General features: G+C 46.4%; 1 long non-coding RNA gene across 1 annotated transcript; it reads right to left on the bottom strand.

Moving 5' to 3' along the window:
* Positions 1-3,555: 3,555 nt before the first annotated feature.
* LOC119216871 (uncharacterized) lies at positions 3,556-4,406 on the bottom strand. The gene is made up of 4 exons (XR_009955900.1): positions 4,250-4,406; positions 3,947-4,168; positions 3,800-3,851; positions 3,556-3,705 (listed from the first exon to the last, which is right to left on the bottom strand). It is a non-coding gene; the product is annotated as an uncharacterized LOC119216871 (long non-coding RNA).
* Between the last annotated feature and the right edge of the window lie 15,539 nt (positions 4,407-19,945).

Genomic DNA, 19,945 nt, shown 5'->3' with positions numbered 1-19,945 from the left:
CTCATACAATTCACTGAAGAGAGGAATACCTTCTAGACCACTTTGGATCTCTTTAAATCCCTCAATGTTGGCCAGAAATGTACTGTGCCCTGGACCAACGTCTGTATTGTGGCACAACACAGTTCCACACAGGAAATTGCAGCACTGCATCATCTGACGGCGAAATTGCCATGGTCTTACAAATGTTCCTGAAGTTGCAGGTGACATGGCTAACCTGTTTGAAAAAATCCATGTTGAGCTTCAAATCTCATTGCCCAGAACTGACTCAATGGTCCGAGCTTTTGAATGACTCTTGGGTAATGGAGCATGAAGTGCTGCTTTGGCCGTAAAATGTACGTGAGGATAGAGCTCCAGGACGAGGGTGTGATCCTCTTGAATGATTTTGCTCAAGTACAGTGTCTCTGCTACTGTAAGTGAAGGAGAAAATATTAACTCGATGCACGAGAGTAGGAGGCGTAGAATTTCCCAGTGTTATAGGGATAAAGGTCTCCTATCATTGTCGTCAGTAACCTCAGTAGGCACCACATTTGGGATACTGACTGCCGCATGGAGCTTTCAGGGTTTCTGCGATCACTCTTGCTTATGACAGAAGGCTTGTTACTCGTCACAAAATCCATAGTCAAAGCCTGTGTTTCTGTAATTGAGCTTCTAGTGTGAGATGCTTTTGCTCGATTAGTGAATTCAACAATATTTTGACTTTAAAGGGCCCCACCCCTTCCAGTACATGTTTATGACTCAGAACGGATGCGTACCTACAGCAAGAAACACCGGCATTGTGGAATCAGGTGTCTTGAAAACTGGGGTGAGACAGGACTGTATTTGGTTGTGATCTGCTGGCTAACTGACACGTTCGGGTGAAAACAGTGTTAGCCAGCAAACGGTTAGTTTAGACGACATCTGGTGTGCGGACAAAACCTTCTGTAAAAAAACTGGCATCTGTTCTGCGTGTCAAAATTAAAGAAATACACGTAAAGTTATCTTAATTAAAAAATGCTTTGATTGGTTTATAATTACCGTAGGAAAACCGCAGAGAGCCAGAAAAGGACGTGCTCAACTTAACAAAAAGCTTTTTCCGCCAAATAGCTCTCCCCCTCCCTCTATTAACGTTAGCTCCTCAAAGATGACAATTGTCTGAAGTCTAACAGCACTGTTTCCTAGTTCATGCAGTCATCAGTGAATTAACAGCTATGCACTATAAATGGCAAATGGGTCGTCATGTATTGTACGGACCGTCAGACGCTGCGCGGTGGAAATACGGTCAACTGTTCGCAGACGCCGCAGCTGTCACCCGGTTGGCTGAGAGTTTCAAATATGTGAATTAAGCACTCGCGGGCCGTGAGTTTGACACATGTGCGTTAGCTATTTTAAGCTAATCAACGTTAGCTTACTACTAATAGCCAAACTTGGCCATTAACTATAGCTTTTTAATGTCACTTAAAACTACTGCCGCAAGGTATACCGCATGTAGGATTTATCAAGTTTCCTATTCAAGATTTAATTTAACAAACATTTTTAAGAATAAAAGTAGGATAAAACGTTCTTACCTTGGTATCTCCTGATCCAAAATGGAGTATTATTGTGTCACTGTAGGGTCAGCCGTTGGTGGCTGTGTGGGGTTACCTACGCGCTTTTGCAGGGGTCCCACAGCTATATACAGTTATGTCAACTGCGAAATATACTTTTTAGTTAAACTGACTTAATGAAAATGAGTTGAATGAACAAAAAGTTTTATTCTTTTTACAGTGCGTGTGCTTCCATGGTAACTAATGTCACATTGTTAGCCGAACCAACAAACTAGCCTCGACTTAGATACTTTAATAGATAATGCAACACAGATACTTTAATAGATAATGCAACACAGATATGTAGTGTCCATAAACCTTTTTATTTGCCTCGCCAGAACAGTCAGACGTTGGCTGGGTGAATAGAGCCTGGTGTGTGTGAAGGAATGTTGAAGTGATGTCAGGATTTCCAACAGACTTCGAAACAAACCAGCTGCTGGGTCAATGAATTTTTACTCGCCGCATGAGTTGAGTGTTTATTGTTAAATGAAAAGTCTTTCCGAATCAGGGTGATGTGTAGAAGTTTTGAGTTCTTAATCTGGTCTGGGCAGGTTGGCATGCTGACTAAAAATATCCTGAATCTCAATGAGCCCTAATGGATTTTCTATTCCCGAAAAGGAATATGACCGGGTATTTTAACATTATTTTTTATTACAAATTCGTAGTAATTTGGATAAAGGGATTGATGTAATACAACATCAGGAGAATACGACCCCTTCTCACTCAGAAGGCGGCACAGGTACTGATTCAGGCGCTTGTCATCTTCCGCCTTGACTACTGCAACTCTCTGCTGGCGGGTCTCCCAGGTACCGCCATACGACCACTGCAGCTCATCCAGAATGCAGCAGCTCGACTGGTCTTCAACCTTCCGAAATACTCCCACACCACACCGCTTCTCCGTTCACTTCATTGGTTACCAGTAGCTGCCCGCATCCAGTTCAAAACATTGGTAATGACGTACCATGCTGTGAATGGATCGGGACCAGTCTACATCCCAACTCGCACACTTCGATCTGCATCTGCCAAGCGGCTTGTTCCTCCCTCACTGAGAGAAAAGCACTCGACGAGATCGCGACTCTTTGCTGTCCTGGCTCCGAGATGGTGGAATGAGCTCTCATATGACATCAGGACTGCAGAGAGCCTCTACATCTTCCGTCGAAAACATCTTCCGTCGAAAACTCAAGACACACCTTTTTAGACTCTACCTTGACTAAAACACTAGCAAACCATAGCACTAACAAATGATAGCACCTAAATTGTACTTATAATGGCACTTTTCTATAACATGTTTTGTAACTGCTTATTTGATGAAAAATGTATCTATGTGGAAATGCACTTATTGTACGTCGCTTTGGATAAAAGCGTCAGCTAAATGACATGTAATGTAATATGTGATGTTGTAGGTTTCTTGTGTGGAACATGGCGTCTCTGTCCGCCGTGGTGGTTGTGGCACATCGTCTTTGCCACTTGTCTTCGCTCCTTCTCGGACAGGTGTTTGCTGGCCTGGAAACCCGGACAAAGAAGTTTTTACACAAGTTTGAAATAAAGTCCTTTTGATCAACAGTGTCAACAGGCTTTATCAACTCAAAATTCTGATTTATAGCCAGAATCCAACTTATATTACGTTCTTACTTGAGTGGAAACGCTGCTCCGGATCTGGTCTACCCTTCATGCCGGCGTCCCTCCAAGCCAGATTGAGAAAATTTACCTAGCTTCTCAAATTTCTTGCCAAGCAAGTCGGTGGAAGACAAACTCCACCGACTTGCTGCGCTCACAGCAGGAACCCTTGGCCAAAAACTCGAGCCAGGCATTCTCCTCCTTGTTCAGGGAAAATGCAGCCTGTGGTCTTCCACCTTAGGATATAAAATGTAGAAAACTTCTGTGGAGCGGTGTACTTTAAAGAGTGGCTATGAAATACTGACTACAACAAAGACACTAATGTTCACCAATGAAATGTTCATTGCTTGGACCCACCACCCCAAAATAAGGAATCTTTGACTATCCTTTGACCGCTCCGCCGCCAGGACCTGGGCCGCCGTCATATTCACGATGGCGACGGAGCGATGGCCGGTGAGGACGGCGAGGAATCCCAGCACGTATCCCGGCAGGAGCGAATGCTCGGGCCCGTCATTCGGAAGTTGTTCTATAAAGGATTACAAGATATAGACAGGAAAAATACAGTTATGAATGCAATCCACTGAAGAAGGGATACAATTTCAATAATGAAGTCTACTTACCCATCAGCTCCGCGATACGCTTCCTCGCCGCGTTCAGGAAGAGCTCGATTGTCTGTGAAAACAGTTTGACATGCATGTATTTAGAAGACTAATTATATGATAGGAATGAAAGAAATGAAATGATGAAAGAAAATTGAAAACATTTACCCGTTTTCTTTTTCAAAATCTTCTGCCGACGTACATAGGCCTTTATGTACATCGGCAGAAATCCTTTTCAGCTCATATTCAAGGAGCCTCTACTGCTTCCCCGTCAGCTTGGTCGCCCTCCCGTGGACGTTTTCCGCATGGCGGAGAAACAATACCGCACTATTTAGGATGTTTTTAATAGTTGTGGGCGCGTATCCCTTGTTTCCAAGGTAGGTCGTCCATCTGTGGGAAAAGGTGAAGAGTTACAAGAGATAAAATCTGACTCAAGGAAAGTATCAGATGCAAAATACTTATGCCCTCAACTTTTCTTTGTGAAAGGAAGCGCAGGTCCTCCTGGACGCTAACGACCGGCAGCCCGGAAGCCATGTATGCGCAAAAGCGCAACGCATGGCTCGCGGAATGCCGGGCATTTTTGCGGTCCTTCCTCCCAGTGCGTCCCCCCTGGCGGAATTTCTGAAAGTCCGCTGCGATCCTTTCTGCAGTTGATTAACATTTAATATTATTTTAACAACCCCAAGGAACAAAGGTGAGAATGGATAGAAATAGCAAACTGGAAATGTAACTGAAAAAAGAAACTTACCGTACAGGCTCCCTGTGGCCACCTTGCCCACGTGCTGCCCCTTCTGGGCAGACAGGGTGTCTTTGCATAAATATGACAAACCTATTTGAATTATTCTTACCGTCCACCGCTGTACATCAACAGGAGCTTGAGCTCCTGCTCGTTTGCCACCATGTGGCTGACCCTGAAGTGCTGCTTCAGGTTGACTGAGCTGGAGTGGCACAGCCCACAAACTAATTGGTCCTGCAGAAAGAACACCAAATTAAGACTCTGCCATTCTCAGCAATATATCACAAAGGACACTGTACTGACTTCTACTTACCATCTTTGACTCTCTCTTGCAATACTGGAGGGGTTTAAGAAAGACAAGTGTTAGTCAAAAATTTGCAGTGTAGTTTGGATGTTGGTATAAAGGGAGTCAATATCAATAGAAAAAACATAGCTACCCGGACAAAACGAAAGTTGTTGGATTTTAAAAACAAAATCGTAGGTGTCTTTAATGTAGCTTGGGTGTTTTTGTGACAAGGAATTGAGAAAGGAATCAATGTAGGCCGCAATCCGATGAGACTCACTCCCGCAGTCTATCGAGACTATCTGTCTGCCCGGGGGAATCTCATGTGGAATGGTCCAGGTCTCGGGATCCTTATGGATTTTAGGTAGGAGGTAAAAGATTCAAGGCCGTGGGGGGTCCTCGCCAGATAAAAATAACTTTTGTTTTCTATTGCACGGCAGCACACGGCAGTTATTTTTCCGCTTCTGTACTTTTACCACTGTTATTTATTTCAAGAGGTTAAGACAAGTGCTGGCTGTGAGTGAATTTTTGTGTGAGCATTGTGACAGCCTCACTTGCAGGTCCCCTCTTTTTGTGAAGGCACCCTGCCACGACTGCTCCACCATGTGTTTGTTAACCCCCAAGCCCCTACCCAAAAGAGTGAATTGAGCGTGAGTTAATTTAAACCGCTAAATCAAATTAATCAGACTTATCCCCCTCCTGAGTTTGTTAGGCTTGTGGGGAGTACTGGTGGTCAAGCATGGGCTCAGACCATGTTATCTGGACCTGTGCGGAAGAGGTTCGCGGGCAATGCACTCACACATCCTTGTGATGGCAGAGTTCAGGTGTGTGAGTCACAGTCTCTCCCTGCTGGGCAGGCTGGTGGAAAAGTTCACCTTGGGAACAAACATTTTAGCAGAGGGAAAAGTACGCTTTACACGGCTCAAAGCTCTCTGCAGCTGTTTTATTGCTGTCTCTTGCGTCTTCTGCACGCGATTATTGATGCCAAAGGACAAGACTACCTTCTCCACTGTGACATCACAGGTCATTTTATCCATAAGCAGCTCCGCGTTTCTAAAAGTGGCGCCTGGAAACGTATCAATCTGCAGATGCACGTTCTCATGTTCTGTGAGTTTTGCCACATTAAAGTCTCCTATGATGAGCCATTTTTTGGACACATGGAGGCTCTACTCTTGTGCCTTCCAGTACTGGGGGGCCCAGCCCCTGGGCTGCGGGTCCACCGCTGGTGACGCCACAAACAGTCTTTGTGGTCTCTGCGGCAATGGCTGGGACCGCTGCGTGTGCCCCTGTTGACTGGGGTGGAGAGGGTGCCCAAATCAAAATTGACCTTGATGGGAGAATCCATAAGGTTTGGTATCACTTGTGACGTTCTGGGCTGCTGTGGTACCGCAACAGGTGGTGGGGGCGTTGTCACAACCATTTCTGCGACCCTCTGTTCTGGGAGAATCTGGGCCTCGACGTGTACAGCATCCGGATCAGGGTTAGGGAAAGAGGAGAGGTTCTGACCACCCGTGGGCAGTCTTCGTAGTCTGTGTTTTTAATCAATGATGGGTAAAAGTAGATGTTACTCAGGAGTCACAAATAAAACCTTTATTGAGTATGTACATATAAGAGTGCCCCCTTAGTCCAACTGAGAAATCCAGTTCTTGAAAACTCGTTGGACTCTGGCCACAACATAACAGGCTGGATTTCGGCCGAAATACTTGATTTGCAGCCATTAGTTGTCCCCATGGACTTCCTTGTCGACCCCCCCCATTTGTACTTGTGGTCTTTTTCACGAGTATACGCATCAGAGTTTGTGACTCTGAAAGGCTGGAAAGAGGGCCGTGCCGATAGTGATAAAGGAAGGTCCGTCCAGGGCAGGAATGTGGTTAGGGAGTCTCCTAATGAGTCCGTTCAGGGTGTCGATCTCTCCATCTCTAAGTTGACCAGTGGGGAAAGTGTCCCTAGCAGCGTTCCACAAATGTTCTAGGTCAAGTTTTAATGTGACTGGGGTTCTGCTGGCCTCTATCATATAACTCAAACGAGAGCAGGATAAACCAAGCTGTAGTGGTTGTTTTAGTGTGGTATTTCAGAAGGCGAGTAGCGTCTGCCATTCTGGCTCCCGGGAAGCTGTCCACCTGCACCCTGTTATCCTGAATGGGTGGTAAGTTGCTCAAATTTGAGGCCCCTAAGATCAATATTCGTCTGGTTGGGTCCAAGGACCAGTCATCCGTCCTCTTTCTCCTGTTCTGGTGGTGCTGAAATTTAGGAGTTTGGGGGGGATGGAGGAAGGTAGAAGTCTGCCAACCTTACTGCCTCCGATGGCCCTGGCTCTTGGTGATGGCTGCAGTGGCCCTAACCGGGTCACCAGAGGTTCTGCCCTCGGAGAGTTCTGCTTGCCTCTACCAATGTATCCCTGGGTGATCCCCTGTATGCCCCCAATTTTCCCTCCCTCCATCCCCGGACCAGTCTGCCCCGACCCTCTTATCCCCTGTGGTGATTCCAATGCCCGGGTGTTCTGGGACCCGTCGGACAGAGCCATTGCGGTGGTGACTCGTGCGGTTTTCCTCGGGAGTTGTGGACAGAAAAAACCTGAACGAGCTCGGGGACTTTAGGGTCTTGTGCCCGGTGGAGATACCGAACCCTGCCCCTGAATCGCTAGCAGTGTCGCCCCGGTTGCCTCCTTGGTCAGACCTGCCCTTTCCTTGGTTGTTACTTGTACCTGTGTAGTGGTCCCTAGTAGTCGGTAGAGATGAGCCGGATACTCGGCTGAAACGAGTATCCGGTACGGATAAAGCACTTTTGCCGAGTACGAGTATTATACGAGTCAATATCTGTGCTCGGATTGAATAAAAGTCCTCATTGGGAAGCTGTCTGTGTCTGCGTTCTGTGATTGGCTGGTAGTCACAGCGCCCCTCCCCTACACACATACTGTTTGTGTTGCTGTGTCACGCTCGGCTCACTCACACACCAGGTTCGCGGGTCTTTCCCGATAAATTTAAACGATTTCTTCGCCTTTATTTTTTTACTTCGGTTTGTTGTTCTTAACTAGTAGAGTTTAGGTAAACGTGGGGCTTAAGAGTGCGATTCGCGTTGCGTCTCTGCCTGTCAGATTTATTTTTCAGTCGGCTCTAACCAGTTATTTTTTTTTACTTCACGCACTGACCTCTCTCCCATCAGTTTTTTTTACCGTCTGCTGGCTCTCTTCACGCACTCAGTGTCTGACGTTGACTAGTTGTGTTGAATAACTAAATATTAATATTACAAATTAGGGTTAGGGTTAGAGGGTTGTGATAGTCCTGTAAACAGGACCATCGATGCACTGCCTCACAGCCCGCAGCTCTCAGTCCTCGTTAAGGCCTGTAGGATGCCTGGTTTTTAATCTGGCGATCCACACCCTCTCCGCTCTCCTTCTCTGGGGAGCGCTCCACCTAGGGTTCCACTCAATCACACAAACTGAGACAGCTTTCCACCCATGTGTAATGAAATGTGTTACCAGTGGTGTCTGTTTTTTTCCTTTTGGTGATGTTGTATTTATGTTGGGTAAAGCGGGTGCTGATGGAGTTCCCCGTCTCCCCCACATATTGCAAGCCACATTGTGCACACGTTATCAAATACACAGTTTTTACAGTGGATGTTTCCCCTAGTCAGGTTCAGGAAAACCTCCCTGGTGCTGTAGCTCCTGAACCATTTTCTATGTTTAAAATAATTGTGTTGAATTTTATGTCTCATATGCTGCAGAGGTTTGATTTTGGCTTTAACTAGATGGTCCTGTAGATTTTTGTTTCTCCTGTAGGCTGGAATAATTCTGTGGTCCTGGAGGATGGGGGACCCTGCGGTGTGCGAGAGGAATCTCCTCCTACATCCTCTGACCAATTCCAGCGTGGAAGGTGAGTAGGTCACCACAAATGGGAGACTGGAGCCCACTGTGATCAGTTTGCTCTGTAGGAACGACCTCTGGCATTTCCTGAGAGGTCCTGTAGTACCCTCTAGTGGACAGAGCACCTTGACTGCAGCATGAAAATCCTCCTCCCTGCTGCATATTCTGTGAAACCTCAACAACTGTGATTTGATTAAGCCAGCATATGTGTGTTTTGGGTGGAAGCTGGTCTTGAAGAGCAGAGCATGTGTGTCCGTCTCTTTGAAAAATACTTTAATGTCCAATGTGTGGGTTTCATTAAATGTGTTACTTTTAAATGTTGTGGTGTCCAAAAAATCAATAGAGGTCAAATTGCTGGTGGATTTAATTTTAATTGACTTATTGTGGTTGTTGAGGATGCACAGAAACGCTTCGAAATCCTCCCTCGAGTGAGGCCACACACCCCAGATGTCGTCCAAATATCTGTAATAATACAGTGGTTTTTTGGGACATATTTTCAGGACTGAATCCTCCCACTCAGCCATAAAAATGTTAGCGTATGCGGGAGCAAACTTCTTCCCCATCGCTGTACCCTTAATTTGAAGGAAGAATTCCCCATTAAATTCAAAATCATTTTGGGTCAGCTTGATTTCCAGTAGTTGTAACAATTCTTTTTCTGGTCGCTTTTTGTTGGGGTGTTTCCGAAATGCATTCTTTACGGCCTGTATGCCTTCATTTTTGTCAATATTTGTATAAAGACTGTCTACACTCACCGGCCACTTTATTAGGTACCCCATGCTAGTAACGGGTTGGACCCCCTTTTGTCTTCAGAACTGCCTCAATTCTTCGTGGCATAGATTCAACAAGGTGCTGGAAGCATTCCTCAGGGAGTTTGGTCCATATTGGCATGATGGCATCACACAGTTGCCGCAGATTTGTCGGCTGCACATCCATGATGCGAATCTCCCGTTCCACCACATCCCAAAGATGCTCTATTGGATTGAGATCTGGTGATTGTGGAGGCCATTTGAGTACAGCGAACTCATTGTCATGTTCAAGAAACCAGTCTGAGATGATTCCAGCTTTATGACATGGCGCTTTATCCTGCTGAAAGTAGCCATCAGAAGTTGGGTACATTGTGGTCATAAAGGGATGGACATGGTCAGCAACAATACTCAGGTAGCGCTGTGGCGTTGCAACGATGCTCAATTGGTACCAAGGGGCCCAAAGAGTGCCAAGAAAATATTCCCCACACCATGACACCACCACCACCAGCCTGAACCGTTGATACAAGGCAGGATGGATCCATGCTTTCATGTTGTAGACGCCACATTCTGACCCTACCATCCGAATGTCGCAGCAGAAATCGAGACTCATCAGACCAGGCAACGTTTTTCCAATCTTCTATTGTCCAATTTCGATGAGCTTGTGCAAATTGTAGCCTCAGTTTCCTGTTCTTAGCTGAAAGGAGTGGCACCCGGTGTGGTCTTCTGCTGCTGTAGCCCATCTGCCTCAAAGTTGGACGTACTGTGCGTTCAGAGATGCTCTTATGCCCACCTTGGTTGTAACGGGTGGTTATTTGAGTCACTGTTGCCCTTCTATCAGCTCGAACCAGTCTGGCCATTCTCCTCTGACCTCTGGCATCAACAAGGCATTTCCGCCCACAGAACTGCCGCTCACTGGATGTTTTTTCTTTTTCGGACCATTCTCTGTAAACCCTAGAGATGGTTGTGCGTGAAAATCCCAGTAGATTAGCAGTTTCTGAAATACTCAGACCAGCCCTTCTGGCACCAACAATCATGCCACGTTCAAAGTCACTCAAATCACCTTTCTTCCCCATACTGATGCTCGGTTTGAACTGCAGGAGATTGTCTTGACAATGTCTACATGCCTAAATGCACTGAGTTGCCGCCATGTGATTGGCTGCTTAGAAATTAAGTGTTAACGAGCAGTTGGACAGGTGTACCTAATAAAGTGGCCGGTGAGTGTATGTCAATAGTGAATAAAATTGAGTTGTCCGGAATGTGGAGTCTTTTAATTATCTCTACAAAGTGGTACGTGTCCTTGATGTAGCTCGGGTGTGTGGTCGACAGAGGATTCAGGAAGTGGTCAAGGTACTCTGCAGTGTGATACGTTTCACTACTGCAGTCAGACACAATGGGCCTGCCGGGGGGGATCTCGTGTGGTTTACTCCACTTGGCAGGGTCCTTGTGTATTTTGGGCAGAATATAAAATAATCTGGCTCTAGGTACAGCATCTCCCATTAAGTAATGCTTTTGTTTCAGATTAATAAATTTCTTCTCGTGTAGAGTTTGAATGATTTTATTTACAATTGGGATAGTGTTTGGATAAATGGGGTTGGTCAATTTAGTGTAGTATTTGGGGTCATTAAGCTGTCTGTAGCCTTCCCATAAATATTGATCCCTATCCAAGATCACTATAGCGCTGCCCTTGTCTGCTGGTTTAATAATGATGTGTTTGTTATTAACTAGTTCATCCAGTGCTCGCACTTCCTCCCTACTGAGGTTAGGCGGCACGTGGTGAATCCTGAAGTGTGTGTCAAAATACTGAATGTCAGATTGAATTAGAGCAGTAATTGTGTTTGGTATTTGTGCCTGTAGCGGGGTCCAGGATGATTTATGTACAAATGGAAGTCGTTCAAACTCTTTGGAGTTTTCAAAATAGGCCGCCAGTTTTAGTTTTCTATGATACTGTTGTAGGTCAAAGCGGCTCTGCTCCACAATCTGCTTGTTAGTTCCCTTGGTGGGAATGAAATTTAACCCCCTGCCAAGGAGAGTATGTTGTGCTTCACTAAGTTGAAAGTTTTTTGTGAGGTTGATGACTAACTTGTCCCCCTCCTGAGTAGGCAGGTTTTTGGGGACAATTAGTTTAAGTAGTGGACCCAATGTTCAAATAAACGGTGAGCTGTGGCTCGGGTCCAGTGAATGTGATCTGGACCTGTGTGGAAGAGACCTGCTGGCAGTGCTGGGATGTACTCACACATTCTGGCAATAGCAGTGTTCAAATGTGTGAGTCGTAGTTTCTCTTTCCCAGGAAGGTCCCCGGAGAAGTTGACCTGCGGCACAAAAATGTCAGCAGATGGGAAAACACGTTTCACACTTCTCATTGCCCTCTGCAGTTGTTTGATTGCCGTTTCCTGGGTTTTTTGCACCCGATTGTTGATGCCAAAGGCCAACACGACCTTCTCCACCGTGACCTCAGAGGTCGTTTTCTCCATCAGGAGCTCTGCATTCCTGAAAGTGCCCCCTGGAAATGCATCAATCTGCAGGTGCTCGATGTCGTGGGCTGGAAGTTTGCACACATTGGAGTCCCCCACGATGAGCCACTTCCTGGTGACATGGAGGCTCCACTCCTGTGCTTTCCGCACGGTGGACTGGTGTCTAGTTGGTTGTAGTGGTCCCTGTCGTGGTGGGGTCTGCGGGCCGGAAGTTGGGGTGGTCACCGGCTGGGTCGGCTGGGTCAGCTGGGTCTGCACCGCCGTCTTCAGTCTGCTGGTGCTGGTGGGCGTCAAAGGTAAGCGTCTCACGTTCTGTTGCACTGGGGGCCCCGGTGGTCTGACCTCCTGTAGCATCAGCTCCTCCAGGTTCCGCTGAGAGAGCTCCAGCACGGTGTCTGTGTTAGGGGCCACACACGGATTACGCGTTGCGAAGGACCACGCAGCGGGTCTTAGGGGAGCCGCTCCTGCTGGTGCGGCCGCCGCTGGTGGAGACGTCGCTGGTGGTGATGATGCTGCTGGGGTCGCTGCTGCCGCCGCTGCTGCAGCCACTGACATCGATGTAGCCGGTGTCCGCTGCGGTCTGTCAAAGAAAAGTCTCTGTGGCAGCTGAGAGGACGGCGTGGGTAAGACTACCTGTTGTGAGTTCCCTGCCGACTGTGGGGAGTCGGGGGAGAGGGAGCCCAAGCTGAAATGAACCTCAAACGGGGAGTCCATGAGGTTCTGGATTAGTGGTGGAGTGCTGGGTGGATGCTCTGCCGGCGCCGGTGGAGGAGGCGTCGTCCCCCGGACTGCTCTGAGGTCCCCTGGCTCCGCATGGACTTGGGCCACCGCCGTGCTTCTGGCCGGTGCTACCGGTGCTGCTGCTGCGACGGGCTGAGGTGAGTCTGGACGTCTCTGGGCCCTGTTGGTGTGTGTGGCCGCTGTGTCCGGTGGTTCTGTCGGTCTGAGTTGCCTCAGGGGATGACTCACCGGGTTGGTCTGGATCACAGGCGCCGCCGGCACCGTCTCTGCAGGGGGCGGCAGTGGCTCATCCTCCGCCAGTCCGGTCATCCAGTCCACAATCGTGTCTTTGGCCTCTTTCAGGGTGTCTGGGCCTAGTCTGCGGCCAAAATCCCTTTTGGCCCAGCTCGCCGCCACCTCAAAGGGGGCGCTCCACTCTGGGCTATTGAGTCTGTGCAAATTTTTTATTTCCTCTGTAATAACAGATTCATAGTGGTTTTGAAGGATGACCAGAGTGGTGTGTTCCCAGTTTTTTGCATTGCCGTCAATGAGCATCTGTGTGGTTGCGTTGGGAATAGCCGGCTTGATGAATGCGGTTAGCTGCTGGGTCATTCTGGCAATGGTAACCGGCGGGTGCGTTAGCACAATGTTGGTGAAATGATGTGCCGCCTTGATGATTTTATGGAGAATACGGCATTTATCAGTGAAAAGTGGGTCATCAGATCTGGGCCTGTTCTGAGCGCCCTCATTGGTCTGGTTTTGGTTGCGGTTATTGTTGTAATTAAAGTTATTGATTCTGTTGTTATTGTAGGGGGGGCGTTGGAAACGGGAGGCAAAGAAGCGGGGGGGCTTTGGTGGTCTTTGACGGGGTCCGCGGTTAGCGGGGCGTCCCGTGTACCTGTTTTCTTGGGCGTCGTCGTAGCGCCGCCGCGGCCCGTCTCTCCGGTCCGGAGGTCTCTGGACAGCGTCCGCGTAAGAGTCGCGTGGATAGAAGGGCTGCTGCCGCTGGAAGCGTTGCGGTGCGTCCAGCTGGAAACGGGGCTGTTGCCGCTGGAATTGTCGCGGGGCTCGCTGGTCCTGCGGTGGAAAGCGTTCATTGCGGCGCTTACGGCGTCTCCCGTGTTGCACTAGCGTCTCGCCTTCATCCTCCCGATCATCCCCGTACATCGCTAGCTAATGACGCCTCGTAGCATTAGCCGCGAAAAAAAGGCGAAGAAAAAGTTGTCTTTTTACCTTTTATTTTTTCGAACAACAAAAAACTATTAGTAAAATAAAAAAACGGAACAAGTTTTGAAAGTTAGCAACGTTTCGGATATTAAATATCCTTCTTCAGGCTATAAACTTGTAAAAATGGATTCTGAGCGCAGTTGTTTTCGCTCTGGTCACCTCGATAAGAAAGAAGGTCCGGCTGGGGCGTAGGCTAAGATGGCGGCCGTGACCTTTCCCCCCTCTGGTTAAACTGACCAATAGATGCGCCCAGCTACGCGGCAGAATATCAAGGTGAATGACATATCATGAGACGTTCAAAGCACCTGTCTAACAATAGTAAATAGGAGCATTCCCAAAACCAGAAGGGTTAGGGTTAGGGTTAGGGTTAGGTGAGGGAAAGATGTATATATAAAAAAAATTATATATACGGTGTGGGGAGCTCTAGGCTCCCCAATGCACGGGCATCACCCAAAGGTCATGTAGGCCTTATTTCCATTGGACATGGGGATAGATAATATTCATAAAATTGTATAAAAGGGGAAAGTCGTCTTAAAAAGAGTTAAAAAAGGTACTGCATAGAGTTTAACCTTAATTAGAAACTTTATTAAAAAACCATAAAAACACCCATTTGTAGGCCCCATCTCCCCGTCTCATTGTGAGTTGTCCATTCCCTGGACCCTTTTCTCTCTTTTGCAGGTAAGTCTCTTTTTTTCCTTCCTTTTGCAGGGTTTTTTCTCAGGTAAGTGTGGGAAATGGACAACTCGTGGACCAGGTAAGTGGGGGTATGTGAGAGCTCATCCTGACCTGTTCACGGTGGAACCCTTTCCTCTTTTCTACCGTTGAAGGGCCTAGAGGTTGTGTTTAGGGTTCCACCTAGGTCAGGTGAGTATGGTTTTTATTGTGGGGGGTGTTTTCAGGGATAAGAAAAGTTATTTAAAAAGGTCCTGCTGCGAGGTTTGCCTTAATTAAAAACTTTACTAAAATCCCATAAAAACCCATGATAAAAATGGTTTTCTTCCAGTTTTTCTTCCCACCGGTGGCGAACCTCTCCCAGCCCCTCTTCTACCTTTTATAGGTTGGGGGTTAAGTTTAGGGTTAACACCACCGGAGAGGTAAGTATATTTTTGAGGGTATTTTATGGTTAAAAATAGTTCCGCTCTTCATTTAGGCAGGTAAGTATCTCCGCCCTGTTCTTCCATTCCTCTTGATATAGGGTCTCCACCGAGAACACCTTTGACCCCTGGCTCCCCCCCAGCCGGGGTGGAGCATGAAGAAGGGGTCACCGAGGATGATGGTAAGTAAAAATGGAAGATTAAAAGCTGGAGATAAAATACCCGTAGGCCAAGACAAACAAGGGGAAGGGGGGATAAATTGTTTTCTAAAAACCGACAGCCTCGCTGTGATTTCTGATCGGCTGACTCTAGCCGGCAAGGTTGTTTAAAAAGAGTCAGCCGAATAAATTAAAAAGATATGGGCTTTAAGCCACAAATCTAAATGGGAGTGATTAAAATCAACTTCTCTTAAAAACCAAAGGGATTCGGATGTATAAAATCCCTTTGTCTATGCGGAGGGCCCTAGATACTATAGTGTATAAAAGTACACTGATAAAAACACCATATATTAGGACGGGGTGTAGATAAAAGCACTGGCCAGTTTCAATGTTTTTTGTATTTTTCTTGTGTTTTTCTATAAATTTTTGTATTTTTTGTTTTTTATTTAAACCACACAAAAACATGCACACTCGTAAAATTCATAAAAAACACGCTGGATAAAAGAGCCACCCCACACTCCCAAGGTGGCTCAGTGCTTAAAACCCCAGTTTCCTATTAAAAATATGATGTAAAATCTGTACTAAAACACAGATGTTAAAATAGTAATAAAATCGGGCTCTCAGAGAAATTGATTAAAATAGAAAGACCATAAGTTAAAAACCATATGTTAAAAGCAGCGAGGCTGTAGGTTCTTCAAAACAAAATAAAAACTCCTAACGTTTCGGCCAACTCGACCTTCTTCAGAGGAGACATGGAGTGGAAGTGACAACACAGACAGGTAAGTAAGGGAAGTGGTCAGGGGGAGGGGCTTAAAAGCAGCGTCCTGATTGGATAATCTTTGATTGTCCCACCTGAGCAGGTACACACATGTGTCTTCAATTATCTCCTAACGACCGTAACAAGTCTCGGAGTTTTGTTCCCTACAAAAATCTTACAAAAGAGACCTCTCCAGTAAAACCAATAAAATGAATAAATATCTTTAAAATCACATAAAAAGGCCCTTTGAGAAGGGTATTCCTAAAAAATGTGATAAGCTCATGGAACAGGAGACCTGGCTTTGATGGCGCTGGCAGGTTAGGTGAGGGGGAAATGGAATGCCTAAGCCTAGGCATTCCGGTATGGGTCCCGAGGGAATCCCGGAGGCACGGGCACATCCAAAAGCTTACGGTCTCCTTTGTCGTCCATGAGCTTGGATATCATTCATAAAATCGGAATAAAACGATGGGAGGTCTCTTCTGCAGATAAAAAGAGTGGTTTTAAAAGTTTTACATTAAAAAAGGTTCTCGATCGAGTCTCACCTTAATTAAAAACTTTACTAAAAAAACCATAAAAACACCCATTTGTAGGCCCCATCTTCCCGTCTCATCGTGAGTTGCCCATACCCTGGACCCTTTTCTTTCTTTTACAGGTAAGTCTCTCTTTTTTTCTTCCTTTTGCAGGGTTTTTTTCTCAGGTAAGTGTGGGATTTTTTATTGGACAACTCGTACCAGGTAAGTGGGGGTATGTGGGAGCTCATCCTGACCTGTTCACGGTGGAACCCTTTCCTCTTTTCTACCGTTGAAAGGCCTAGAGGTTGTGTTTAGGGTTCCACCTAGGTCAGGTGAGTATGGTTTTTATTGTGGGGGGTGTTTTCAGGGATAAGAAAAGTTATTTAAAAAGGTCCTGCTGCGAGGTTTGCCTTAATTAAAAACTTTACTAAAATCCCATAAAAACCCATGATAAAAATGGTTTTCTTCCAGTTTTTCTTCCCTCCGGTGGTGAACCTCTCCCAGCCCCTCTTCTACCTTTTATAGGTTGGGGGTTAAGTTTAGGGTTAAAACCACCGGAGAGGTAAGTATATTTTTGAGGGTATTTTATGGTTAAAAATAGTTCCGCTCTTCATTTAGGCAGGTAAGTATCTCCGCCCTGTTCTTCCATTCCTCTTGATATAGGGTCTCCGCCGAGAACACCTTTGACCCCTGGCTCCCCCCCAGCCGGGGTGGAGCATGGAGAAGGGGTCACTGAGGATGATGGTAAGTACAAATGGAAGATTTAAAAGCTGGAGATAAAATACCCGTAGGCCAAGACAAACAAGGGGAAGGGGGGATAAATTGTTTTCTAAAAACCGACAGCCTCGCTGTAATTTCTGATCGGCTGACTCTAGCCGGCAAGGTGGTTTAAAAAGAGTCAGCCGAATAAATTAAAAAGATATGGGCTTTAAGCCACAAATCTAAATGGGAGTGATTAAAATCAACTTCTCTTAAAAACCAAAGGGATTCGGATGTATAAAATCCCTTTGTCTATGCTGAGGGCCCTAGATACTATAGTGTATAAAAGTACACTGATAAAAACACCATATATTAGGACGGGGTGTAGATAAAAGCACTGGCCAGTTTCAATGTTTTTTGTATTTTTCTTGTGTTTTTCTATAAATTTTTGTATTTTTTGTTTTTTATTTAAACCACACAAAAACATGCACACTCGTAAAATTCATAAAAAACACGCTGGATAAAAGAGCCACCCCACACTCCCAAGGTGGCTCAGTGCTTAAAACCCCAGTTTCCTATTAAAAATATGATGTAAAATCTGTACTAAAACACAGATGTTAAAATAGTAATAAAATCGGGCTCTCAGAGAAATTGATTAAAATAGAAAGACCATAAGTTAAAAACCATATGTTAAAAGCAGCGAGGCTGTAGGTTCTTCAAAACAAAATAAAAACTCCTAACGTTTCGGCCAACTCGACCTTCTTCAGAGGAGACATGGAGTGGAAGTGACAACACAGACAGGTAAGTAAGGGAAGTGGTCAGGGGGAGGGGCTTAAAAGCAGCGTCCTGATTGGATAATCTTTGATTGTCCCACCTGAGCAGGTACACACATGTGTCTTCAATTATCTCCTAACGACCGTAACAAGTCTCGGAGTTTTGTTCCCTACAAAAATCTTACAAAAGAGACCTCTCCAGTAAAACCAATAAAATGAATAAATATCTTTAAAATCACATAAAAAGGCCCTTTGAGAAGGGTATTCCTAAAAAATGTGATAAGCTCATGGAACAGGAGACCTGGCTTTGATGGCGCTGGCAGGTTAGGTGAGGGGGAAATGGAATGCCTAAGCCTAGGCATTCCGGTATGGGTCCCGAGGGAATCCCGGAGGCACGGGCACATCCAAAAGCTTACGGTCTCCTTTGTCGTCCATGAGCTTGGATATCATTCATAAAATCGGAATAAAACGATGGGAGGTCTCTTCTGCAGATAAAAAGAGTGGTTTTAAAAGTTTTACATTAAAAAAGGTTCTCGATCGAGTCTCACCTTAATTAAAAACTTTACTAAAAAACCATAAAAACACCCATTTGTAGGCCCCATCTTCCCGTCTCATCGTGAGTTGCCCATACCCTGGACCCTTTTCTTTCTTTTACAGGTAAGTCTCTCTTTTTTTCTTCCTTTTGCAGGGTTTTTTTCTCAGGTAAGGGTTAGGGTTTTCACTCCCAAAATGGGTCATTTGTAACGGTGTAGGGCGCTAATGTCCGGGCAATGGGACTGTCTCATATGCGCCAATACACTGTATGGTAAATGTCTGAATGTCCGCTCTGTGTCTCGGCCTTGGAGCTCCAGGCAGTGTATGGTAAATGTCTGAATGTCCGCTCTGTGTCTCGGCCTTGGAGCTCCAGGCAGTGTATGGTAAATGTCTGAATGTCCGCTCTGTGTCTCGGCCTTGGAGCTCCAGGCAGTGTATGGTAAATGTCTGAATGTCCGCTCTGTGTCTCAGCCTTGGAGCTCCAGGCCAATGTACGGCGAATGGCAGAGCGTCAGGTCCGTGTCCCATGCCAATGTACGGCGAATGGCAGAGCGTCAGGTCCGTGTCCCATGCCAATGTACGGCGAATGGCAGAGCGTCAGGTCCGTGTCCCAGGCCAATGTACGGCGAATGTCCGTGTCCGAGCCGGGCCTGGTGAGTTCAAATTAAGCCGCAGGCTCCACTCCTGGTGGTGCCCTTCCGTCAATTCCTTTAAGTTTCAGCCCTGCCACCCCCAAAAAGCTTTAAATGTGACCCAATAAGGCTTCGGTTGGGGGGGCAGTGGGCCGTGTGATGCCCGGGCCCCTGCTCTGGAGGCCTCTACTCGAAAGCAAAGGGTTTTTTTTAATGGGCGCAGGGTGGCCCCTGGGGTCCGCCTTAAAGCACCCAAAATCGGAACAATAAGCAAAGACCCAGAGACCCTCTGGGCTTCTGGACTTATATTACGATTCTGACTTAGTTTCTGACGGAGCAAAAAATGTAGCCCAGAAAATTGCCCCCATTGTCCCGATTTTTTGCCCTATATTACGATTTTAACTTAGTCTCTGGAGCACCTGCTCCTTATTCTCCGACTTTTGGCCTAGGATCCTCTGGGTCTCTGCCTATATTACGATTTTAACTTAGTCCATGCTCCTTATTCTCCGACTTTTGGCCTAGGATCCTCTGGGTCTCTGCCTATATTACGATTTGAACTTAGCCCATGCTCCTTATTCTCCGACTTTTGGCCTAGGATCCTCTGGGTCTCTGCCTATATTACGATTTGAACTTAGTCTGTGGAGCCCATGCTCCTTATTCTCCGAATTTATGCCCAGGATCCTCTGGGTCTCTGCCTATATTACGATTTGAACTTAGCCCATGCTCCTTATTCTCCGACTTTTGGCCTAGGATCCTCTGGGTCTCTGCCTATATTACGATTTGAACTTAGTCTGTGGAGCCCATGCTCCTTATTCTCCGAATTTATGCCCAGGATCCTCTGGGTCTCTGCCTATATTACGATTTGAACTTAGCCCATGCTCCTTATTCTCCGACTTTTGGCCTAGGATCCTCTGGGTCTCTGCCTATATTACGATTTGAACTTAGTCTGTGGAGCCCATGCTC

Source organism: Pungitius pungitius, chromosome 3 (assembly GCF_949316345.1).
Source record: "Pungitius pungitius chromosome 3, fPunPun2.1, whole genome shotgun sequence".
NCBI lineage: Eukaryota > Metazoa > Chordata > Actinopteri > Perciformes > Gasterosteidae > Pungitius > Pungitius pungitius.
This window is presented reverse-complemented; position numbering and strand designations above follow the sequence as displayed.